This window comes from Pseudophryne corroboree, chromosome 10, assembly GCF_028390025.1.
Source record: "Pseudophryne corroboree isolate aPseCor3 chromosome 10, aPseCor3.hap2, whole genome shotgun sequence".
NCBI classification, from domain to species: domain Eukaryota; kingdom Metazoa; phylum Chordata; class Amphibia; order Anura; family Myobatrachidae; genus Pseudophryne; species Pseudophryne corroboree.
In genome coordinates, this window is record NC_086453.1 from 325,519,966 (window position 1) to 325,528,681 (window position 8,716).

Here is an 8,716-nt window from a genome sequence, read left to right on the forward strand (position 1 = left end):
CTGCCAGGAGGAGGGACCAGGACCGAAGAAGTTCAAGTCATTGAAAAAGAGGTAGGACTTACGTGATTTGCGAGTGGGGCAGGATGTTCTGAGTGACGGATGGCTGTCCCTATGAACAGACAGCATTATAGGAAGTCACTCTGAGTGGTGTCACGTGATCGGCAATACGATCACATGACTGATTATTGGAATGTAAATAAAATGTTCTTTTAAGGGATCTATGAATAGTTTTGTGAACACTAGTTCATGAATGTTTTTATTTTTTAGTTTCTGCTGTTTCTGCGTAATTTAAAATTTGAAATTATGATGCTTGGTTTTAATTGATTGTTTATGCAAATTAATTGATGACATCATTTCCCCTATAAAAAGGGGTAAAATTTGAACACCACATTACCCTTTGACAAAGCTGCCTGGAGCGGCGAAACGCGTAAGGAAACATTGCTCCAGACCATTGGACGTCACTTAAGACAAATCCCACTGGCTCCAAATCCAGGACGACCCATCTTTATGCTACAAGTGAACCAGGATCCCGATTCCATTTGGTCCAATAAGGAATGAACTTCCCAGGATTCATCTAAAGTGGAACACAGTGTGCAGGACATTACAGCGTCATCATAACAGACTGTGAACCAGAATCCATTCCATAACTAAGGACCTGAATCCGGATCCCTGCATTGGAACACATGTTGGTTAACAAACTATATTAGTCCTGGTCTAATCTAGACTTTGTGTCCGAATACTAACATATGGACCTTTGCCTTATTAAGGTTATTTTTGAGGAGCTTAGTGTATGTCCACGAATTGGTCTATGAGCAATTTCATATTTTATCATCAATTTTTTTATCTATATGTTTGGTAAATCAGTATGTTGTAATTATTAAATTTATACATTATTAGCATCAGTTGTATAAGCGCTGTAATTTTTATTTTTTTGTGACTTTCATTAAGGAGATTGACTTTCTCCTACCTACAGCAGCTTGGAGGAACTACTCATTTCAGCGCCTGTTTATTATATACTTGATATATAATTTTTCTGCATATAATCAGACATAGCTTGAATCTCCGGAATGAACAGCGGATACATTCGACCCCTAGGAGGTGTTTTGCCTGGCACCAAATCGATTGGGCAATCCCATTCGCGATGAGGGGGCAAGGAGTCTGCAGCTTGTTTACTGAAGACATCCATAAAAGATTGATAGACTGAAGGTAACTCGGGAAGACCAACTGACTGGAGGGGTTTAACTGAAGCTAAACAATCCTTGGTAAAAGATTCACCCCATGAAAGAATTTCCATGGTTCACCAGCTGAAATATGGATTATGTTTCTGCAGCCAATGTAATCCCGGTATCACATCATGAGAGGCAGTGCCGTAACTAGACATTTTAGCGCTGTGTGCAAGAAACGGCATCGGCGCCCCCCCCCCTTAACGTAAACCAGCGGCAGCAAAAATATATAGGGGCGTGGCTTCATGGGAAAGGGGTGTGGCCAGAAAATAATATTACGTCATACAATGGTGCACAGTAGTCTCCATTATTCAAATTACGCCGCACAGTAGCGCCACTACACCAGGTAGAGACCCTTTTTCACATTACGGCAGACAGAGTCCCCATTTTACACATTACGGCAGATAGCGTCCCCTTTTTTACACATTACGGCAGACAGAGTCCCCTTTTTACACATTACGGCAGACAGCGTCCCCCTTTTTACACATTACGGCAGACAGCGTCCCATTTTTTACACATTACGGCAGACAACGTCCCCTTTTTTTACACATTACGGCAGACAGCGTCCCCTTTTTTTTTACACATTACGGCAGACAGCGTCCCCTTTTTTACACATTACGGAAGACAGCGTCCCCCTTTTTACACATTACGGCAGACAGCATCCCCCTTTTTTACACATTACGGCAGACAGCGTCCCCTTTTTACACAGTACAGCAGACAGCGTCACCCTTTTTACACATTACGGCAGACAGCGTCCCCCTTTTTACACATTACGGCAGACAGCGTCCCCCCATGGCTGCATAGTGTGAGTGTGTATGGCTGCATAGTGTCAGTGTTTATGGCTGCATAGTGTGAATGTGTATGGCTGCATAGTGTCAGTGTGTATGGCTGCATAGTGTCAGTGTGTATGGCGGCATAGTGTGAATGTGTATGGCTGCATAGTGTCAGTGTGTATGGCTGCATAGTGTCAGTGTGTATAGCTGCATAGTGTCAGTGTGTATGGCTGCATAGTGTCAGTGTGTATGGCTGCATAGTGTCAGTGTGTATGACTGCATAGTGTCAGTGTGCATGGCTGCATAGTGTGAATGTGTATGGCTGCATAGTGTCAGTGTGTATGGCTGCATAGTGTCAGTGTGTATGGCTGCATAGTGTCAGTGTGTATGGATGCATAGTGTGAATGTGTATGGCTGCATAGTGTCAGTGTGTATGGCTGTATAGTGTGAAATTGCAGGGCTGCATAGTGTCAGTGTGTATGGCTGCATAGTGTTAGTGTGTATGGCTGCATAGTGTCAGTGTGTATGGCTGCATAGTGTCAGTGTGTATGGCTGCATAGTGTCAGTGTGTATGGCTGCATAGTGTCAGTGTGCATGGCTGCATAGTGTGAATGTGTATGGCTGCATAGTGTCAGTGTGTATGGCTGCATAGTGTCAGTGTGTATGGCGGCATAGTGTGAATGTGTATGGCTGCATAGTGTCAGTGTGTATGGCTGCATAGTGTCAGTGTGTATAGCTGCATAGTGTCAGTGTGTATGGCTGCATAGTGTCAGTGTGTATGGCTGCATAGTGACAGTGTGTATGACTGCATAGTGTCAGTGTGCATGGCTGCATAGTGTGAATGTGTATGGCTGCATAGTGTCAGTGTGTATGGCTGCATAGTGTCAGTGTGTATGGCTGCATAGTGTCAGTGTGTATGGCTGCATAGTGTCAGTGTGTAAGACTGCATAGTGTCAGTGTGTATGGCTGCATAGTGTCAGTGTGTAAGGCTGCATAGTGTCAGTGTGTATGGCTGCATAGTGTCAGTGTGTAAGGCTGCATAGTGTCAGTGTGTATGGCTGCATAGTGTCAGTGTGTAAGGCTGCATAGTGTCAGTGTGTATGGCTGCATAGTGTCAGTGTGCATGGCTGCATAGTGTGAATGTGTAGGCCTGCATAGTGTCAGTGTGTATGGTTGCATAGTGTGAGTGTGCATGGCTGCATAGTGTCAGTGTGTATGGCTGCATAGTGTGAGTGTGCATGGCTGCATAGTGTGAGTGTGTATGGCTGCATAGTGTGAGTGTGTATGGCTGCATAGTGTTGGTGTGTATGGCTGCATAGTGTCAGTGTGTATGGCTGCATAGTGTCAGTGTGTATGGCTGCATAGTGTTGGTGTGTATGGCTGCATAGTGTCGGTGTGTATGGCTGTATAGTGTGAATGTGCAGGGCTGGCAGAGGATGAGTTCACATAGCTGCACTCACCCATCGGCGGTGTCGGAGGCTCAGAGCTGCTGTTCTTGGGAAGTCGGACGGCCGTGGCAGCGGCGGGGGATGTAACAAGGTATGGAGCTGCTGCGGCCCGCTAGTTAAAGCCCTAGCATCCGACGCACAGCTCCCACACAGCTCCCCGCCAGGAGGAGCCGGAGGCGTGTCCTCCTAACCCGAGGTGTACAGCGCGCAGCACGCTTCTGGAGTCGAGGCAGGAGGGGGAAGAGGGGAGCGCTGCTGCTGCTGCCGCCTGTAACGTACAGTAAATCAGCAGCTGTGCATCCAGCAAAGAACATGCTGGGCGCAACGCTGCTATGATATACTGTATTATAGTGGTGGTGGATGCTGATGGTGCGCCCACAGCGCAAATGCGCTGTGTGCAACGCACCATCTGCCCACACCTAGTTACGGCTGTGATGAGAGGCTTTGGAATCACGAGGAAGGAAATATATTCGGAATGGAGCACACCACGCAACCGCACCAGCAACAGACGGACCCCAGAACCCGCAGCGGTGAGTGACCAGTTTATGACAAAAAGTTAGCAATTGGTCAAAATCATATTGCACTGCAGGTGGGGCAGATGTAACATGTGCAGAGAGATTTAGATTTGGGTGGGTTATATTGTTTCTGTGCAGGGTAAATAGTGGCTGCTTAATTTCTACACTGCAATTTAGATTTCAGTTTGAACACACGCCGCCCAAATCTAACTCTCTCTGCACATGTTACATCAGCCCCACCTGCAGTGCAACATGGTTTTCCCAGTTGTTTTTTTTTTTTTGCTAACAAACCTGAATAAGGTCCCATTTGTGCATTTTAGCCACAGACATACATAAAAGTATTACTGGTAGCGTTACAATGTCTCTGTCTATGGCGACTTTAAATGTGTACCTACATTTACATAGTGTGTATGTAAACCTATTGCTATTGTGCTAGGTGGGGGTGTGATAAGTGTGACTGGCGTTTGGGATGCCAGCGATGAAAAGACAGACACCGGCATCCTGATGCTGAGAATGCCGACAGAGGTCGGGTAAGTATACTTACACCCAGTGGCGTAAGTTCGTCACAGTGGCCCGGAGGCAAGATAAATATATGTATGTACCGTGTGTGTGTGTGTATGGAGTGTTCTGAAAATTTTTATATACTGTATTTATACATTTAATTGTTTTTTATTTTAAATCACACATTTCTTAGCAGTCATACCCAGGATTAGAACCCATGACCTGTTACACTGACAGCAGACTAGAGATGAGCGGGTTCGGTTCCTCGGAATCCGAACCCCCCCGAACTTCAGCCTTTTTACACGGGTCCGAGGCAGGTTCGAACCTTCCCGCCTTGCTCGGCTAACCCGAGCGCGCCCGAACGTCATCATCCCGCTGTCAGATTCTCGCGAGGCTCGAATTCTATCGCGAGACTCGGATTCTATATAAGGAGCCGCGCGTCGCCGCCATTTTCACACGTGCATTGAGATTGATAGGGAGAGGACGTGGCTGGCGTCCTCTCCGTTTATAGAGAAGAGAGTAGAGAGTTAGAGACACTATTTAGTATTTACTAATTTTGGGGAGCATATTAGGACTGGAGTACTACTACTTGCTGATAGTGTGACCAGTGACCACCAGTTTAATTAATCCGTTCTCTGCCTGAAAAAAAATGATACACAGTGTGACACAGTCACATACCATATCTGTGCTCAGCCTCAGTGTGCTGCATCATCATATGTAATACTATATATCTGACTGTGCTGAGTGCTGACTGCTCACACAGCTTAATTGTGGGGGAGACTGGGGAGCAGTTAGAGCAGGAGTACATAAATAATATATTTTAAGTACAGTGCACACTTTTGCTGCCAGAGTGCCACACTGCCAGTGTGACTGACCAGTGACCACACTGACCACCAGTATATTGTGATTGTCTGCTTAGGACGGAGTACTACTTGCTGATAGTGTGACCAGTGACCAGTGACCACCACCAGTTTAATTAATCCGTTCTCTGCCTGAAAAAAAAACGATACACAGTGTGACACAGTCACATACCATATCTGTGCTCAGCCCAGTGTGCTGCATCATATGTAATACTGTATATCATTATCTGACTGTGCTGAGTGCTCACTGCTCACACAGCTTATTTGTGGGGGAGACTGGGGAGCAGTTATAGCAGGAGTACATATTTTAAGTACAGTGCACACTTTTGCTGCCAGAGTGCCACTGCCAGTGTGACTGACCAGTGACCACTGACCACCAGTATATTGTGATTGTCTGCTGACCACCAGTATATTGTGATTGTCTGCCTGAAAAAGTTAAACACTCGTCGTGTGGTGTTTTTATAAACGCATTCTGCAGACAGTGTCCAGCAGGTCCGTCATTACATAATATATACCTGTCCGGCTGCAGTACTAGTGTGATATATATATATATATATTTTAATTTTATCTCATTATCATCCAGTCTATATTAGCAGCAGACACAGTACGGTAGTCCACGGCTGTAGCTACCTCTGTGTCGGCAGTCGCTCGTCCATCCATAATTGTATACCACCTACCCGTGTTTTTTTTTTCTATCTTCTTGATACTAGTAGCTTACTTTAGGAGTCTGCAGTGCTGACACAGTGTCCAGCAGGTCCGTCATTACATAATATATATACCTGTCCGGCTGCAGTACTAGTGTGATATATATATATATATATTTTAATTTTATCTCATTATCATCCAGTCTATATTAGCAGCAGACACAGTACGGTAGTCCACGGCTGTAGCTACCTCTGTGTCGGCAGTCGCTCGTCCATCCATAATTGTATACCACCTACCCGTGGTTTTTTTTTCTATCTTCTTGATACTAGTAGCTTACTTTAGGAGTCTGCAGTGCTGACAGACAGTGTCCAGCAGGTCCGTCATTACATAATATATATACCTGTCCGGCTGCAGTACTAGTGTGATATATATATATATATTTTATTTTTATCTCATTATCATCCAGTCTATATTAGCAGCAGACACAGTACGGTAGTCCACGGCTGTAGCTACCTCTGTGTCGGCAGTCGCTCGTCCATCCATAATTGTATACCACCTACCCGTGGTTTTTTTTTCTATCTTCTTGATACTAGTAGCTTACTTTAGGAGTCTGCAGTGCTGACAGACAGTGTCCAGCAGGTCCGTCATTACATAATATATATACCTGTCCGGCTGCAGTACTAGTGTGATATATATATATATTTTATTTTTATCTCATTATCATCCAGTCTATATTAGCAGCAGACACAGTACGGTAGTCCACGGCTGTAGCTACCTCTGTGTCGGCAGTCGTTCGTCCATCCATAATTGTATACCACCTACCCGTGTTTTTTTTTTCTATCTTCTTGATACTAGTAGCTTACTTTAGGAGTCTGCAGTGCTGACAGACAGTGTCCAGCAGGTCCGTCATTACATAATATATATACCTGTCCGGCTGCAGTACTAGTGTGATATATATATATATTTTAATTTTATCTCATTATCATCCAGTCTATATTAGCAGCAGACACAGTACGGTAGTCCACGGCTGTAGCTACCTCTGTGTCGGCAGTCGCTCGTCCATCCATAATTGTATACTAGTATCCATCCATCTCCATTGTTTACCTGAGGTGCCTTTTAGTTGTGCCTATTAAAATATGGAGAACAAAAATGTTGAGGTTCCAAAAATAGGGAAAGATCAAGATCGACTTCCACCTCGTGCTGAAGCTGCTGCCACTAGTCATGGCCGAGACGATGAAATTCCATCAACGTCGTCTGCCAAGGCCTATGCCCAATGTCATAGTACAGAGCATGTAAAATCCAAAACACCAAATATCAGTAAAAAAAGGACTCAAAAATCTAAAATAAAATTGTCGGAGGAGAAGCGTAAACTTGCCAATAGGCCATTTACCACACGGAGTGGCAAGGAACGGCTGAGGCCCTGGCCTATGTTCATGGCTAGTGGTTCAGCTTCACATGAGGATGGAAGCACTCAGCCTCTCGCTAGAAAAATGAAAAGACTCAAGCTGGCAAAAGCACAGCAAAGAACTGTGCGTTCTTCGAAATCCCAAATCCACAAGGAGAGTCCAATTGTGTCGGTTGCGATGCCTGACCTTCCCAACACTGGACGTGAAGAGCATGTGCCTTCCACCATTTGCACGCCCCCTGCAAGTGCTGGAAGGAGCACCCGCAGTCCAGTTCCTGATAGTCAGATTGAAGATGTCAGTGTTGAAGTACACCAGGATGAGGAGGATATGGGTGTTGCTGGCACTGGGGAGGAAATTGACAAGGAGGATTCTGATGGTGAGGTGGTTTGTTTAAGTCAGGCACCCGGGGAGACACCTGTTGTCCGTGGGAGGAATATGGCCATTGACATGCCTGGTGAAAATACCAAAAAAATCAGCTCTTCGGTGTGGAAGTATTTCAACAGAAATGCGGACAACATTTGTCAAGCCGTGTGTTGCCTTTGTCAAACTGTAATAAGTAGGGGTAAGGACGTTAACCACCTAGGATCATCCTCCCTTATACGTCACCTGCAGCGCATTCATAATAAGTCAGTGACAAGTTCAAAAACTTTGGGCGACAGCGGAAGCAGTCCACTGACCAGTAAATCCCTTCCTCTTGTAACCAAGCTCACGCAAACCACCCCACCAACTCCCTCATTGTCAATTTCCTCCTTCCCCAGGAATGCCAATAGTCCTGCAGGCCATGTCACTGGCAATTCTGATGAGTCCTCTCCTGCCTGGGATTCCTCCGATGCATCCTTGCGTGTAACGCCTACTGCTGCTGGCGCTGCTGTTGTTGCTGCTGGGAGTCGATGGTCATCCCAGAGGGGAAGTCGTAAGACCACTTTTACTACTTCCACCAAGCAATTGACTGTCCAACAGTCCTTTGCGAGGAAGATGAAATATCACAGCAGTCATCCTGCTGCAAAGCGGATAACTGAGGCCTTGGCATCCTGGGTGGTGAGAAACGTGGTTCCGGTATCCATCATTACTGCAGAGCCAACTAGAGACTTGTTGGAGGTACTGTGTCCCCGGTACCAAATACCATCTAGGTTCCATTTCTCTAGGCAGGCGATACCGAAAATGTACACAGACCTCAGAAAAAGAGTCACCAGTGTCCTAAAAAATGCAGCTGTACCCAATGTCCACTTAACCATGGACATGTGGACAAGTGGAGCAGGGCAGGGTCAGGACTATATGACTGTGACAGCCCACTGGGTAGATGTATGGACTCCCGCCGCAAGAACAGCAGCGGCGGCACCAGTAG